Source organism: Tympanuchus pallidicinctus, unplaced genomic scaffold (genome assembly GCF_026119805.1).
Source record: "Tympanuchus pallidicinctus isolate F22 unplaced genomic scaffold, pur_lepc_1.0 scaffold23, whole genome shotgun sequence".
Taxonomy (NCBI): Eukaryota; Metazoa; Chordata; class Aves; order Galliformes; family Phasianidae; genus Tympanuchus; species Tympanuchus pallidicinctus.
Window position 1 is genome coordinate 8,245,355 of NW_026294740.1, and position 17,478 is coordinate 8,262,832.

The window sequence follows — 17,478 nt, forward strand, 5'->3', positions numbered from 1 at the left end:
CTGGAAATACATTACAGGGGGGAAGGTTGGCTGTTAGAAAGAAATTCACAATTTCTGATTGAGTTTGGAGTCCAAAACGATGCAGTCACTTCAAATGAAAGTGAAATAAATAAGCAATCCTTCAGGAAGTATGATCCTCGAGTTGAACCTACTCTATGGAAAACGAAGTTCAGCTATACAGCAGGATGTCACTGTGGTGAAAGCCCTCAGAACAGCATTCTGAACAACTCCTTGGGAAGCAATGCTGTCCTGCTCTCCTATGTACAGGTTATTTACAAGTTCCCTTTTGGCCTCACCCGTCAAGCCCCTGGAGCTGGCTGCTTAGAAGTGATTCCTCCCTCCCCCCCACCCCCCCATTTTGCAATACTGCAGTTAGAACTATAATTTAAAATAATCTTATGCATGAATTACAAATATTAATAAAGTAACTCTGCATATATAAATATTTCTAGCGGAATTTAAAGCATTCAGAATGTACATAAAAGTTTATTTCCATTTGGTAGGGCCAGATGTGCTTCTTCTCAGATCACCGCTGCTTTATTAATGCTTTGTACATAGCGAAACCCAGAAATGCAAAGACAGTAGCACCAAAACTTGCTCGGAGCCAAAACGTGGAGCTCTTGAGGTCCGCTTGTGTCACGTGCCTGAAATTTGACACAAAAAAAAACCACAAATTATTTGCAGGACAAGAATATCAGCCAAGTCGTGCTAAGCAACTCTGCTTTTGGAAATTCATCACTACACTTGTCACAGGCAAGGAGCTTACACTTCTGCCCTGCGTATACTTTAGCAGTCATTCTGTTTCTCTTTTAAAGCTTAGGGTTTGATCTGCAGCCATGATCACACGAGTAAACTTACTAAAGTCAGGGCTCACACAGCTGAGGGTGGATACAGGAGGAGGCCATTAATCAGCAGTGAGTATGGGGAAGGCAGCCATCTTAGAGCACCAACTAACACCCAGCAAATAAAAACAGTCAGCAAATAAATCATAATCCATAATGAGAACAAAGTCCATCGCTGCAAAACAGAACTTTACTCAAATTCGAGTTTGCAGACTTTTTGCTTCTCCTTGCAAAACTTTCCAGTCCTGTTCAACATCTACTTATGTTACTCCCCCCAATAGAAGGTTACTGACAAGTAGCAAGTAATATTTTTCCAAAAGCTCGAACCAAAAAAACTGGCAGTCTGTAAACCCCTTTCTTCCCAAACAATCACAAGAATGGCAACAGAAACAGTCATCCAATACCAAGCTGAAAGCTAAGAGATTGTGCTGGTGAAACAGGCAGTGACAATGGAGTCAACAAAAAAAGGCAAAATCCAACAGCAGTGTGAAGATGACACAAAAAGCCACACTTTGCATGACAGCAAACAGCCAATGGCCCAAGTCTCCAAACGCTGCGGAGTTTGTGAGCATGCTCAGTTAAACACTGCCAGGCATCCTCAAAGTAGTCTCAAGTATGACAGCTTACCATAAAGCAGGAACTACCATTTAAGTTATCATAAAGCTATAATTCAAAGCACAACAAGTTCCTAAATAATAGTAGTTTGTTTGTTTTTCAGATAGAAAATAGCTTCACTCGCCTATCTGTTTTAGCCTGCTTTTATCATCACAGGTTACTCAGTGAAAACTGCAGGAATATCAAAGTCCAAGGAGCATACAGGATTGTGCAGGGATCCTAAGCACACACAGTGCACAAGGAAGTTGATGTAGTGTGAACTGCAGAGCTGTCATTGAGAAGCTGTTTAGTAAAGCAGGAACTGCACTTACTATCAAAATACACAAAACCAGTTCAGGATAGTATTTAGTAGACACTTGCAGAAGCAATATAAGCCATCCAGGTAATCCGTGTGCTGTAATAACACAAGCTAAAGAACAGGCACAAATTCTCTGGTGCATTAACAGCAAAACAGTTGTTGGCTAAAGATTACTGATCTCAGTTAAAAACATCTTGCTGGGTTATGGAATCAGATTCAGGAATTCCTACAAGCATTAGTTCTACAGCTGCTTTTGACAAACTCTCTGCAAACTACGTGTCAAGTAGACTGCTGAGGGAAAGAAAGGGAAAAGGCAATGGCAAGGTCACCTCGGTTTGGCTGCTGTTACCTGTCTTCAAGCAAACGTGGACCAAGAGATGACTCCATGAAGATGGAATCTTCTACAAAGCTGACGGCGTGCACCTGATGCATAATACTGCTCTCCTCGTCTGCTAACAGCATGGCACCCAACTCATCTATGTGGGGTCTTAACTCACGAGCTGCGTAAGACTGACTCAGCCTCCATGTGCTTTTCAGTGTGTTTCTTAAGACTCCTTAAAACATTTCAGGAGGTGCCTCATTCTACCAGCACAAGCCTCACTGTGCTGCATTTCTTGCACTGCTGATGTCTGCTCACACTGATGGCTTTTACTTCCAGCTTCATGCTCAAGGCTATCAAGCAAAGCCAGCTGTCAGCATACAGGCTGGTGGGGACCGCAGAGAGGAGTATCCCAGCAGCCAGGGAAAGGGGAGGTGGTGTGGCTGATCACAAACCATTCATGCTGCAGGGATTACTACCAAGCTCAGGGCCTGGCTGGTGTTCACTGTGCAGTGGTATTGGAACACGAAGCAGGAACTTGGGGAAATTTTGCTGCTCACCCTGCAAGAAGTGGGAAGATTAATGATCTCTAGGTAGCTTTCTCATGCTGAGCAATCACTCCAGGCTATCATGGCTAAAAGCCAGATCTTGGCATAAGCCCCAAAGTGTTGGGAGATTGCCATCCATCGTAACAACACTGGGGACAGAAACAGGCTGATCTAGATAGGGTAAAATACAAAGCATTACTCAGCAGAAGTATTCACTGCTCAGTGCCTCAGTTTCCCTCCTTGACTGAAGGGAAGGTAAGTTCCCATCTCCCCTTTCCTGGGGACTGCTGCATTCAAAACAGCAGAAGGCAGCAAGGGGCAGACAATCCAGACAGCATCAGCAAACCAATCTCCTTCAGCAAAAACAGATCCTCTGTTACCAGCCCATTCTACCCTTCAAGTCTGTCCATAAGGCAATGAATTTGAAGGGAATCTTTTTTTTTTCCTAACCCCATAACCCAAAATGAAGGAGTCAAAGGGTTAATGCTGCATGACAAAGGTCAGCGCAGTTTGGGGAGGGAGGAGAAAGGCAAGCATTGTGGTCACAGACAGCAGCTCCCTGCACCCTAAATGCCACTTGAGAAATGTAAAGTGATGGCATTGCTCAGAAAAAAAAGGCCTGAGAGCCCCTGCCTAAATCCCAGGGCTTTATCATTCATAAAAGCCCAGCCCCTTGAGCCATTAATCGTGTGCTCCATGGCTGGCCCCTCAAAGAGCAGCAGATGACACATGCCCAGCTGCCATTGCAGCCCCTCCTCAAGGTAGCAGGGCAGAGGCAGGTGCACCCCAGCGCCCTCTGCTCGAGACTAATCTATTCTCCCTCCTTGTCCTCTGCCTTTCATCTCCTCCAGCAGCCCACGCTGACAACTGTAAATGAGATTAGACTTCAAGGCGTGGGGCAGATGCAGAACCCCCTCTGTGCATTGCCAAGAGACCCTTGTAAAGTGTCTTTCCCCTTTACAATGCACAGCTCGGTGGAGGGGGGAAAAGGGAGAAAGCTTCTAGTCACATTCATAGACATGTCCAATAAGGAGACAAGGCAGACCCTGGTGCTAATCTGTTGTCATACCGAACAGTCTTTCCATCAGCACCTCTGATTCTCCCATCCATATTAGAGTCAAAGTTTATTACTTTGTCTCATTTCCTATTTCTAGTTCCTGTAACCTCCTCTTTGCAGCACCATGCTGCTCAGATGCAGACAATGATGGGCTCAAATCTAAAGAGAGAGCAGAAGTCCAAAATCCAGGTAACGACTTGAAGGTAGCACATGACTCCCACCCACGCTGCTGCTCACACAGACATCGTTTCCTATTCTCCATCTTGCAGTTTCTCCTCTGCCTGCTCCCAGTGAGCCACACCAACCAGCAAAGCAACAGAAAGTGGTAAAATCACCAGGCACAAACCTACAGGGAGCTTCCAGCCTCAGCCACAGCCCTCAGCCTGCAACAGCAGCCAGGGAAACTCCTCAAAGGGAAGTGGGATGTTTAGTTCAACAGCGTCCCAGTAAACAAGCTGGAATTTCTTTCATAGCATGGGAAATAGTTCAGCTGTGTTAAAGTCTTTCCTGAGAAAAGGGGCATGGTTAAAATAAAAGATCATCAAGTTCAACATAATTCCCTTTCTTAGTTACCACCAACCACGATCACAGCTGGCCTGGTTTTATGGATTGCTTTTTGCAATTTCAGTCATGCAGGAACCAGCCCTGGATTTAAGGAGGCTGCAAAGGCAGCGTATTTTCAAGAACATTTTAATGCTTCAGAGGCTGTCACAGAGCAGGTTCAGCTGCACCCACTGCTGGTAGTGTCAGCAACTGAACCTTTCCTGACAAGCACACGCCTGGTCCAGAATCATGCAGTCTCAATTCTGAGCTCAACTTTTCCATTAGCTGCCCACACAGACTGGGTAACTTGGCATCTCTCTGCATTCCCCATAAACTGTGTTCATCTGTTGCCATCACACCCACGTGCAAGTCTCAGGACACAATCCAGGATTCCTAAAGCAGCTGCAACAAAAACACAGCCTGGATTGACAAGCAATAGAATCAAGGTGCTGTGCCAGAGAGGAGGGTCTTTTGGGAGAGCTGCGTGTGGGGCTATTTAAAACAAGTTTGTTGTCATGACTACACGCCAAGGTACGGGTGAGAAGAAGTGAGAACTCCAAGATGAGGGCTGATAATATAAATTCACCCTTGAAGTCACAGCAACCATGGGGATGAGACAGAGAAGACAAGAGCTCTTGGAATCTAAAGCAGCTAAAAGCCACCTCTGGAAGGCAATTTGGTCCTAATAAGGAACACCATCATCTCAGATAGTCCCTTTTACCCAGTATGGCCAAAGGCTGCATAATACCGATTAGCTACAGTCTTCTCTAAAGCAGGGACACCGGGGACACAGAGTCAAAGCAGGGCACCCGAGGCCTTAGAAAGGACATAGCAAAGCAGGAGCAATCACCCAGCTTGGATTCAAATAGGACATGCATGCAAGGGAATTAACGAGGGACCTTAGTAGCACACAGAAGTATGAAACTGCCAGGACCAGCTACTGGGATTGTCACACTTTTGAGATTATCTGAAGATGAGCAAAAGAGAACGTTTTTGGCCACTGAAGAATGCAATACAAGTGGCCGTGGAGAACAGAGAAAGGCAATGCCTTGCTCTGCTCAGAGCCTGGATTCCACACAGACTGTGGTGTGCTCAGTGACAGTGCAGGCTCTGCAGAAGGCAGCAGATGCAGAGTTAATGCCTGTGTGGGGGTGGAGGGTGTTTATGAGCACAATAAATAAATGTATGAAACCCTATAAAAGTTCCCATATAAAAGTGAGTTAGAGCTGCTCGAGGGCCATGGCCTCATAATAAAAAATGCATCTCTTCAGCATGGCATGAAGCAGCAGCTGTACTGTAACCTTCCGGCTGCAGCACTGGAAAGCTGCCTGCCTGCCAGCTCTCAAACTCCTGGGTGAAATCTTGACCCCCCACCCCCCCACCCCCCCCCAAAGGCTCTGAATTCTGTTCTGGGGAGGGCTTCTTTGAACATCAAAGCCCAGGAAGCAGAGCTGGACCTGACGGTTTGCTAAATCTTAGTTTTTACTTCTTAAAAAGATGCAACCTGGCAGGAGATTGTGGCTTCAGTCACTGACAACTCCCAGTGCGACAGAACAGAACTGGATCAAAACAAATAGAAAAATTCTTCCAGAAGTCAGTGTCTTTTGCTTCCCCTTCAAAACAAATAGGGAAAAGCACGGCTTTAAGGCTGAGCAGCAATATTCACCCAAAAGTTCTGAGTTTTTAATTGAAGATGATGAGAGGGGAGGGTCAAAACCACCACCAGAATCCTTTACGTTTTATATGCCTAAACAGAAAACTACTTTTTTGTCAGTAAGCCTGAAGAAAAGTTTTGCAAACTTCATCCCCCCCCCCCCTAAAAAAAAAAAATAAAAAGCTGTAATAGTAATTTCATTCTCACTACTGTCAAGAGCAAGAACAGGGGATTGCTGACCTCTCCTTTGCACCGTTTACCATCACACGAAATCACCCTGGAAACAAGAGACTTGCAGACTCCCAGCCTGAGCATTCCCAACTGCTCCAGCACTTTGCCCAGGGTCTTCTCTTGTTCTGCTGGGAGGTGCTGAATGCAGAAGCCCACATGCCCCACCTGAACAGGTGACTTAAACTTTGGTCCCAGCCCACGAGTCACACTTGCACAGGGCACATAAATCTTTGGCCATTCCTTTCCACCCTAAACACATTTAAGGCCAGGCTACATCTCCCAGCAGAGCCGCAACAAGACTGTCCTCGTGTTTCACACAGATGCCAGTTAGAGCTAAACAAAACATTCTCCTCTCCTACCATCACAGAGCTGCTGAGATAGCAACCTTGTTCCACGACAAACAGCATCCTGTAATTCACTGCAGGGCTAATTGCATTGCAGAGCTGATATTGCTCTCCAGGAAGACGTCAGCTCCTCGGCTTTGCCCATGGGCAACAAGGACCTTATTGATGCATTCAGGACTCACAACCAGCAGTCACAGGTTGCATTCTCTTTGGTAACAAAGCCTTACAGACAAGGCTTAGAATTCCACTGCAGTCCTAATTGAAACATAGCTAATTATCAGAGTTCTGTCTTTGCAACCCCCCCAAAAAAAAAAAAAAAAAAAAAGACATCTACTATTCAGACAAGTCCAGGGGGAAATTACCCATTCCTTCCTTTGAGCCTGAGGTAGCTACCAGCCAAGATCCCCATCCCACAAGGACTCAATGACTTCAAAGGATGCTTGTAGAATCAGACTCCAAATTAGGTCCAACTCTAGAGACAGGAGAGAATTCCAAGTGGCTGCAGCAAACATTCAGCTCAGATCACAAACAGCTTGTCTCGAACCCACGTTTGGAGTAGCAGCATTTCCTACGAGCCCCGGCAAATTCAAATACACCACACAACTTAGGTGTGAACAACAATTATAGCAACCTAATTCCTCACTGCCAGTTGCTTGAATGAGCAACATCAAATGTGCTGCAGTCCAGATGCATGGATTAGCAGCTGGTCACAGCTAAGCAGATACAAACACGCACTCACCAGAACTAGTTTCTGGCTGGATGATAACAAGACCCCCAAGGAACCAAGAGCATTCTTTTGCAGAGACTGCACAGCAGCCTTCAGCTCTGTAGTTCAGCCATACAGAAGCAAGATTGCTGCCTTGTAATGCGGGGACAAAAACCCATCAGAATTTTAGCAATGCCAGGACAATGCCAGCATCACAGTAAGTTCACTTACAGAAGACCACAGAAGTTTATGACACCCAGAGTGTGCTGCAGTTTAGAAGCGAGTCAACCCTAGAAAAATCCTTCAGTTTATAGATGCTTCACATTTCAGCCTAGCAGATGGAAGGAACACCAGATGGCACGGCGTGGCATATATATGGCACGGCGTGGCATATATATGGCACGGCGTGGCGTGCTGTACCGTGCTGTGCCCTATGCCATATATGGCATGGCATGGCATATATGGCTTAGGGCACAGCATGGTATGGCACTATATGGCATGGCATCCGAGCTCCCAAACCATAGGGCAGCACTGCAAAAAAACAAAGACTAGCCGACATGACGTGCCCTTGCTTGATATTCAAAGGTGGACCTGCCAGAGTTGCAGCTAAAGTAAAAGTCTATTCAAATTAGCAATCAGCACATATGACTACTCTTCCATTTCCCTTCCATGCACTGAAATAGGAGCTCCAGCCTCCCTGCACATAAACAGCAAACACACACTCGGCATCTGATACCAAAGAAGGCTCCCAACACCATGAAAAGAACAGGGAGAAGGTACTGCAGAGAGGGAGCTGCCATCTTTGCTTGCATCTGTGAGTGTTTGGCAAGGCACATATGGAGGATTCTTTTCTCCGCCTCATTTTTGGCCATGGAAATGCAGGAATTGGGGAAAAGCAGCAGTTCTGCCTGGGGCTGCTCAGGACAACCCAGTGACCTCAAATGTATGGTTCCTCCCCCCAGACACAGGTGCTGGGGAGCCAAATGTGTCTGAAAAATAAGCAGGAAACAACAGTGGCACAGGAACACCTGAGAGTTCTCCTTTCCTTCTCCAAGGAAGATATTTTTTGGCTCTGTGCAGGACAAATCCTGAGCATTTCCATTTTCTCTTTTCCTATTCAGTCCTAACACAGTGAGGATCTGGGGGGCTTTGTTGCACTTATTTCCTGGTACTGAACAGAAACACTTCTGCAAGCAGCAAAGAAAGAACAACAGCAGAGCAGCATTGTGCATAAGATCTCCTAAATACACCCACGGACCAGTGATAGCAAGCCAGAACAAAGGTCTTCACTGTCTCCTTCTGCCCCACCAACGAGAAGGAAAGCAGAAACAGCTCTGAAGAAACCACAGGAGAATACTTTCTCTTTCAACCCACGCTACGCAGTAGCTATCAGGCACTTGGGGCTTCCACAGGGACACACAGCCATTCCTCTGCATTAGGAAGCCACATGTCCAACCTTCACTGCCTGATCCTGCTCTGGGTGTCAGTGGATGTGCTAACTGCCAGCTTCCCTGCATGAGGAGCTGCTTTCCCCAGACTCCTGCTGCTGAACTCCCAGGGCTTCTGTCATCTCCTCAGTACAAGTGCAGGAAAATGAGGGAGAAAACCTCTACATCCAACCCACTGCATTCAACTCAACCCATTGTACTCAACTCAGCCTCTTGCATCCAACATGCAGCATCCTCAGCATCAAAAAAAATTAAAATAGAATAAAATACAAAGCCTCAGGGAAGCAAAAGTCTGAGCAGGTGGAAGAGCAGAAGTCTCAGAGGTGATGGTGACACAAACCTGAAAGGGAGTTGTAGCCTTTTGGTCACTATGGTCATTCCTGAGCTCCAGGCATAGAGGAACACAAGGAACAGCAGTGCTGATGTGAGAGGGGCAGCAACCAACCCCCATGAGGGTACAGAGGGCTCTCCTCATACCCAGAAGACCCTGCAGGAGAGGTGCTGAGCTCACGACCCCCTCCCCCATGCTGTGCTCCCATTCCCATCTGCAAAGCAGAGACCCACACATCACAAGACATGCTCACATAGCTGTGAGGACACCACTCGTGCCCAGCAGACAGGGAAGAGGAGGTCTGCAGATAGCAAAATTATTACTTTTTTCCTTCTTTTAAAATCAGGTTAATTATTTATTCAAAACCACCACCAGAATCCTTTACGTTTTATATGCCTAAACAGAAAACTACTTTTTTGTCAGTAAGCCTGAAGAAAAGTTTTGCAAACTTCATCCCCCCCCCCCCCTAAAAAAAAAAAATAAAAAGCTGTAATAGTAATTTCATTCTCACTACTGTCAAGAGCAAGAACAGGGGATTGCTGACCTCTCCTTTGCACCGTTTACCATCACACGAAATCACCCTGGAAACAAGAGACTTGCAGACTCCCAGCCTGAGCATTCCCAACTGCTCCAGCACTTTGCCCAGGGTCTTCTCTTGTTCTGCTGGGAGGTGCTGAATGCAGAAGCCCACATGCCCCACCTGAACAGGTGACTTAAACTTTGGTCCCAGCCCACGAGTCACACTTGCACAGGGCACATAAATCTTTGGCCATTCCTTTCCACCCTAAACACATTTAAGGCCAGGCTACATCTCCCAGCAGAGCCGCAACAAGACTGTCCTCGTGTTTCACACAGATGCCAGTTAGAGCTAAACAAAACATTCTCCTCTCCTACCATCACAGAGCTGCTGAGATAGCAACCTTGTTCCACGACAAACAGCATCCTGTAATTCACTGCAGGGCTAATTGCATTGCAGAGCTGATATTGCTCTCCAGGAAGACGTCAGCTCCTCGGCTTTGCCCATGGGCAACAAGGACCTTATTGATGCATTCAGGACTCACAACCAGCAGTCACAGGTTGCATTCTCTTTGGTAACAAAGCCTTACAGACAAGGCTTAGAATTCCACTGCAGTCCTAATTGAAACATAGCTAATTATCAGAGTTCTGTCTTTGCAACCCCCCCCAAAAAAAAACAAAAAAAAAAGACATCTACTATTCAGACAAGTCCAGGGGGAAATTACCCATTCCTTCCTTTGAGCCTGAGGTAGCTACCAGCCAAGATCCCCATCCCACAAGGACTCAATGACTTCAAAGGATGCTTGTAGAATCAGACTCCAAATTAGGTCCAACTCTAGAGACAGGAGAGAATTCCAAGTGGCTGCAGCAAACATTCAGCTCAGATCACAAACAGCTTGTCTCGAACCCACGTTTGGAGTAGCAGCATTTCCTACGAGCCCCGGCAAATTCAAATACACCACACAACTTAGGTGTGAACAACAATTATAGCAACCTAATTCCTCACTGCCAGTTGCTTGAATGAGCAACATCAAATGTGCTGCAGTCCAGATGCATGGATTAGCAGCTGGTCACAGCTAAGCAGATACAAACACGCACTCACCAGAACTAGTTTCTGGCTGGATGATAACAAGACCCCCAAGGAACCAAGAGCATACTTTTGCAGAGACTGCACAGCAGCCTTCAGCTCTGTAGTTCAGCCATACAGAAGCAAGATTGCTGCCTTGTAATGCGGGGACAAAAACCCATCAGAATTTTAGCAATGCCAGGACAATGCCAGCATCACAGTAAGTTCACTTACAGAAGACCACAGAAGTTTATGACACCCAGAGTGTGCTGCAGTTTAGAAGCGAGTCAACCCTAGAAAAATCCTTCAGTTTATAGATGCTTCACATTTCAGCCTAGCAGATGGAAGGAACACCAGATGGCACGGCGTGGCATATATATGGCACGGCGTGGCATATATATGGCACGGCGTGGCATATATATGGCACGGCGTGGCATATATATGGCACGGCGTGGCATATATATGGCACTGGCTTGCCGTGCTGTACCGTGCTGTGCCCTATGCCATATATGGCATGGCATATATGGCTTAGGGCACAGCATGGTATGGCACTATATGGCATGGCATCCGAGCTCCCTAACCATAGGGCAGCACTGCAAAAAAACAAAGACTAGCCGACATGACGTGCCCTTGCTTGATATTCAAAGGTGGACCTGCCAGAGTTGCAGCTAAAGTAAAAGTCTATTCAAATTAGCAATCAGCACATATGACTACTCTTCCATTTCCCTTCCATGCACTGAAATAGGAGCTCCAGCCTCCCTGCACATAAACAGCAAACACACACTCGGCATCTGATACCAAAGAAGGCTCCCAACACCATGAAAAGAACAGGGAGAAGGTACTGCAGAGAGGGAGCTGCCATCTTTGCTTGCATCTGTGAGTGTTTGGCAAGGCACATATGGAGGATTCTTTTCTCCGCCTCATTTTTGGCCATGGAAATGCAGGAATTGGGGAAAAGCAGCAGTTCTGCCTGGGCTGCTCAGGACAACCCAGTGACCTCAAATGTATGGTTCCTCCCCCAGACACAGGTGCTGGGGAGCCAAATGTGTCTGAAAAATAAGCAGGAAACAACAGTGGCACAGGAACACCTGAGAGTTCTCCTTTCCTTCTCCAAGGAAGATATTTTTTGGCTCTGTGCAGGACAAATCCTGAGCATTTCCATTTTCTCTTTTCCTATTCAGTCCTAACACAGTGAGGATCTGGGGGGCTTTGTTGCACTTATTTCCTGGTACTGAACAGAAACACTTCTGCAAGCAGCAAAGAAAGAACAACAGCAGAGCAGCATTGTGCATAAGATCTCCTAAATACACCCACGGACCAGTGATAGCAAGCCAGAACAAAGGTCTTCACTGTCTCCTTCTGCCCCACCAACGAGAAGGAAAGCAGAAACAGCTCTGAAGAAACCACAGGAGAATACTTTCTCTTTCAACCCACGCTACGCAGTAGCTATCAGGCACTTGGGGCTTCCACAGGGACACACAGCCATTCCTCTGCATTAGGAAGCCACATGTCCAACCTTCACTGCCTGATCCTGCTCTGGGTGTCAGTGGATGTGCTAACTGCCAGCTTCCCTGCATGAGGAGCTGCTTTCCCCAGACTCCTGCTGCTGAACTCCCAGGCTTCTGTCATCTCCTCAGTACAAGTGCAGGAAAATGAGGAGAAAACCTCTACATCCAACCCACTGCATTCAACTCAACCCATTGTACTCAACTCAGCCTCTTGCATCCAACATGCAGCATCCTCAGCATCAAAAAAAATTAAAATAGAATAAAATACAAAGCCTCAGGGAAGCAAAGTCTGAGCAGGTGGAAGAGCAGAAGTCTCAGAGGTGATGGTGACACAAACCTGAAAGGGAGTTGTAGCCTTTTGGTCACTATGGTCATTCCTGAGCTCCAGGCATAGAGGAACACAAGGAACAGCAGTGCTGATGTGAGAGGGGCAGCAACCAACCCCCATGAGGGTACAGAGGGCTCTCCTCATACCCAGAAGACCCTGCAGGAGAGGTGCTGAGCTCACGACCCCCTCCCCCATGCTGTGCTCCCATTCCCATCTGCAAAGCAGAGACCCACACATCACAAGACATGCTCACATAGCTGTGAGGACACCACTCGTGCCCAGCAGACAGGGAAGAGGAGGTCTGCAGATAGCAAAATTATTACTTTTTTCCTTCTTTTAAAATCAGGTTAATTATTTATTCAAAACCACCACCAGAATCCTTTACGTTTTATATGCCTAAACAGAAAACTACTTTTTTGTCAGTAAGCCTGAAGAAAAGTTTTGCAAACTTCATCCCCCCCCCCCCCCTAAAAAAAAAAAATAAAAAGCTGTAATAGTAATTTCATTCTCACTACTGTCAAGAGCAAGAACAGGGATTGCTGACCTCTCCTTTGCACCGTTTACCATCACACGAAATCACCCTGGAAACAAGAGACTTGCAGACTCCCAGCCTGAGCATTCCCAACTGCTCCAGCACTTTGCCCAGGGTCTTCTCTTGTTCTGCTGGGAGGTGCTGAATGCAGAAGCCCACATGCCCCACCTGAACAGGTGACTTAAACTTTGGTCCCAGCCCACGAGTCACACTTGCACAGGGCACATAAATCTTTGGCCATTCCTTTCCACCCTAAACACATTTAAGGGCCAGGCTACATCTCCCAGCAGAGCCGCAACAAGACTGTCCTCGTGTTTCACACAGATGCCAGTTAGAGCTAAACAAAACATTCTCCTCTCCTACCATCACAGAGCTGCTGAGATAGCAACCTTGTTCACGACAAACAGCATCCTGTAATTCACTGCAGGGCTAATTGCATTGCAGAGCTGATATTGCTCTCCAGGAAGACGTCAGCTCCTCGGCTTTGCCCATGGGCAACAAGGACCTTATCTGATGCATTCAGGACTCACAACCAGCAGTCACAGGTTGCATTCTCTTTGGTAACAAAGCCTTACAGACAAGGCTTAGAATTCCACTGCAGTCCTAATTGAAACATAGCTAATTATCAGAGTTCTGTCTTTGCAACCCCCCCCAAAAAAAAAAAAAAAAAAAAGACATCTACTATTCAGACAAGTCCAGGGGGAAATTACCCATTCCTTCCTTTGAGCCTGAGGTAGCTACCAGCCAAGATCCCCATCCCACAAGGACTCAATGACTTCAAAGGATGCTTGTAGAATCAGACTCCAAATTAGGTCCAACTCCAGAGACAGGAGAGAATTCCAAGTGGCTGCAGCAAACATTCAGCTCAGATCACAAACAGCTTGTCTCGAACCCCACGTTTGGAGTAGCAGCATTTCCTACGAGCCCCGGCAAATTCAAATACACCACACACTTAGGTGTGAACAACAATTATAGCAACCTAATTCCTCACTGCCAGTTGCTTGAAATGAGCAACATCAAATGTGCTGCAGTCCAGATGCATGGATTAGCAGCTGGTCACAGCTAAGCAGATACAAACACGCACTCACCAGAACTAGTTTCTGGCTGGATGATAACAAGACCCCAAGGAACCAAGAGCATACTTTTGCAAGAGACTGCACAGCAGCCTTCAGCTCTGTAGTTCAGCCATACAGAAGCAAGATTGCTGCCTTGTAATGCGGGACAAAAACCCATCAGAATTTAGCAATGCCAGGACAATGCCAGCATCACAGTAAGTTCACTTACAGAAGACCACAGAAGTTTATGACACCCAGAGTGTGCTGCAGTTTAGAAGCGAGTCAACCCTAGAAAAATCCTTCAGTTTATAGATGCTTCACATTTCAGCCTAGCAGATGGAAGGAACACCAGATGGCACGGCGTGGCATATATATGGCACTGGCTTGCCGTGCTGTACCGTGCTGTGCCCTATGCCATATATGGCATGGCATGGCATATATGGCTTAGGGCACAGCATGGTATGGCACTATATGGCATGGCATCCGAGCTCCCAAACCATAGGGCAGCACTGCAAAAAACAAAGACTAGCCGACATGACGTGCCCTTGCTTGATATTCAAAGGTGGACCTGCCAGAGTTGCAGCTAAAGTAAAAGTCTATTCAAATTAGCAATCAGCACATATGACTACTCTTCCATTTCCCTTCCATGCACTGAAATAGGAGCTCCAGCCTCCCTGCACATAAACAGCAAAACACACACTCGGCATCTGATACCAAAGAAGGCTCCCAACACCATGAAAAGAACAGGGAGAAGGTACTGCAGAGAGGGAGCTGCCATCTTTGCTTGCATCTGTGAGTGTTTGGCAAGGCACATATGGAGGATTCTTTTCTCCGCCTCATTTTTGGCCATGGAAATGCAGGAATTGGGGAAAAGCAGCAGTTCTGCCTGGGGCTGCTCAGGACAACCCAGTGACCTCAAATGTATGGTTCCTCCCCCCAGACACAGGTGCTGGGGAGCCAAATGTGTCTGAAAAATAAGCAGGAAACAACAGTGGCACAGGAACACCTGAGAGTTCTCCTTTCCTTCTCCAAGGAAGATATTTTTTGGCTCTGTGCAGGACAAATCCTGAGCATTTCCATTTTCTCTTTTCCTATTCAGTCCTAACACAGTGAGGATCTGGGGGCTTTGTTGCACTTATTTCCTGGTACTGAACAGAAACACTTCTGCAAGCAGCAAAGAAGAACAACAGCAGAGCAGCATTGTGCATAAGATCTCCTAAATACACCCACGGACCAGTGATAGCAAGCCAGAACAAAGGTCTTCACTGTCTCCTTCTGCCCCACCAACGAGAAGGAAGCAGAAACAGCTCTGAAGAAACCACAGGAGAATACTTTCTCTTTCAACCCACGCTACGCAGTAGCTATCAGCACTTGGGCTTCCACAGGGACACACAGCATTCCTCTGCATTAGGAAGCCACATGTCCAACCTTCACTGCCTGATCCTGCTCTGGGTGTCAGTGGATGTGCTAACTGCCAGCTTCCCTGCATGAGGAGCTGCTTTCCCAGACTCCTGCTGCTGAACTCCCAGGGCTTCTGTCATCTCCTCAGTACAAGTGCAGGAAAATGAGGGAGAAAACCTCTACATCCAACCCACTGCATTCAACTCAACCCATTGTACTCAACTCAGCCTCTTGCATCCAACATGCAGCATCCTCAGCATCAAAAAAAATTAAAATAGAATAAAATACAAAGCCTCAGGGAAGCAAAAGTCTGAGCAGGTGGAAGAGCAGAAGTCTCAGAGGTGATGGTGACACAAACCTGAAAGGGAGTTGTAGCCTTTTGGTCACTATGGTCATTCCTGAGCTCCAGGCATAGAGGAACACAAGGAACAGCAGTGCTGATGTGAGAGGGGCAGCAACCAACCCCCATGAGGGTACAGAGGGCTCTCCTCATACCCAGAAGACCTGCAGGAGAGGTGCTGAGCTCACGACCCCCTCCCCATGCTGTGCTCCCATTCCCATCTGCAAAGCAGAGACCCACACATCACAAGACATGCTCACATAGCTGTGAGGACACCACTCGTGCCAGCAGACAGGGAAGAGGAGGTCTGCAGATAGCAAAATTATTACTTTTTTCCTTCTTTTAAAATCAGGTTAATTATTTATTCAAAACCACCACCAGAATCCTTTACGTTTTATATGCCTAAACAGAAAACTACTTTTTTGTCAGTAAGCCTGAAGAAAAGTTTTGCAAACTTCATCCCCCCCCCCCCCTAAAAAAAAAAATAAAAAGCTGTAATAGTAATTTCATTCTCACTACTGTCAAGAGCAAGAACAGGGGATTGCTGACCTCTCCTTTGCACCGTTTACCATCACACGAAAATCACCCTGGAAACAAGAGACTTGCAGACTCCCAGCCTGAGCATTCCCAACTGCTCCAGCACTTTGCCAGGGTCTTCTCTTGTTCTGCTGGGAGGTGCTGAATGCAGAAGCCCACATGCCCCACCTGAACAGGTGACTTAAACTTTGGTCCCAGCCCACGAGTCACACTTGCACAGGGCACATAAATCTTTGGCCATTCCTTTCCACCCTAAACACATTTAAGGCCAGGCTACATCTCCCAGCAGAGCCGCAACAAGACTGTCCTCGTGTTTCACACAGATGCCAGTTAGAGCTAAACAAAACATTCTCCTCTCCTACCATCACAGAGCTGCTGAGATAGCAACCTTGTTCCACGACAAACAGCATCCTGTAATTCACTGCAGGGCTAATTGCATTGCAGAGCTGATATTGCTCTCCAGGAAGACGTCAGCTCCTCGGCTTTGCCCATGGGCAACAAGGACCTTATTGATGCATTCAGGACTCACAACCAGCAGTCACAGGTTGCATTCTCTTTGGTAACAAAGCCTTACAGACAAGGCTTAGAATTCCACTGCAGTCCTAATTGAAACATAGCTAATTATCAGAGTTCTGTCTTTGCAACCCCCCAAAAAAAAAAAAAAAAAAAAAGACATCTACTATTCAGACAAGTCCAGGGGGAAATTACCCATTCCTTCCTTTGAGCCTGAGGTAGCTACCAGCCAAGATCCCCATCCCACAAGGACTCAATGACTTCAAAGGATGCTTGTAGAATCAGACTCCAAATTAGGTCCAACTCTAGAGACAGGAGAGAATTCCAAGTGGCTGCAGCAAACATTCAGCTCAGATCACAAACAGCTTGTCTCGAACCCACGTTTGGAGTAGCAGCATTTCCTACGAGCCCCGGCAAATTCAAATACACCACACAACTTAGGTGTGAACAACAATTATAGCAACCTAATTCCTCACTGCCAGTTGCTTGAATGAGCAACATCAAATGTGCTGCAGTCCAGATGCATGGATTAGCAGCTGGTCACAGCTAAGCAGATACAAACACGCACTCACCAGAACTAGTTTCTGGCTGGATGATAACAAGACCCCCAAGGAACCAAGAGCATACTTTTGCAGAGACTGCACAGCAGCCTTCAGCTCTGTAGTTCAGCCATACAGAAGCAAGATTGCTGCCTTGTAATGCGGGGACAAAAACCCATCAGAATTTTAGCAATGCCAGGACAATGC

The 17,478-nt window shown here is 46.7% G+C and overlaps 1 protein-coding gene and 1 long non-coding RNA gene across 4 annotated transcripts in view; both read right to left on the reverse strand.

The window, feature by feature from the left end:
• Positions 1–17,478, reverse strand: part of RHBDL3 (rhomboid like 3) — a 79,319-nt gene that overhangs the window by 52,303 nt on the left and 9,538 nt on the right. The window lies entirely within an intron of this gene.
• Positions 467–2,242, reverse strand: LOC128083304 (uncharacterized). The gene is made up of 2 exons (XR_008208027.1): positions 2,105–2,242; positions 467–644 (listed from the first exon to the last, which is right to left on the reverse strand). It is a non-coding gene; the product is annotated as an uncharacterized LOC128083304 (long non-coding RNA).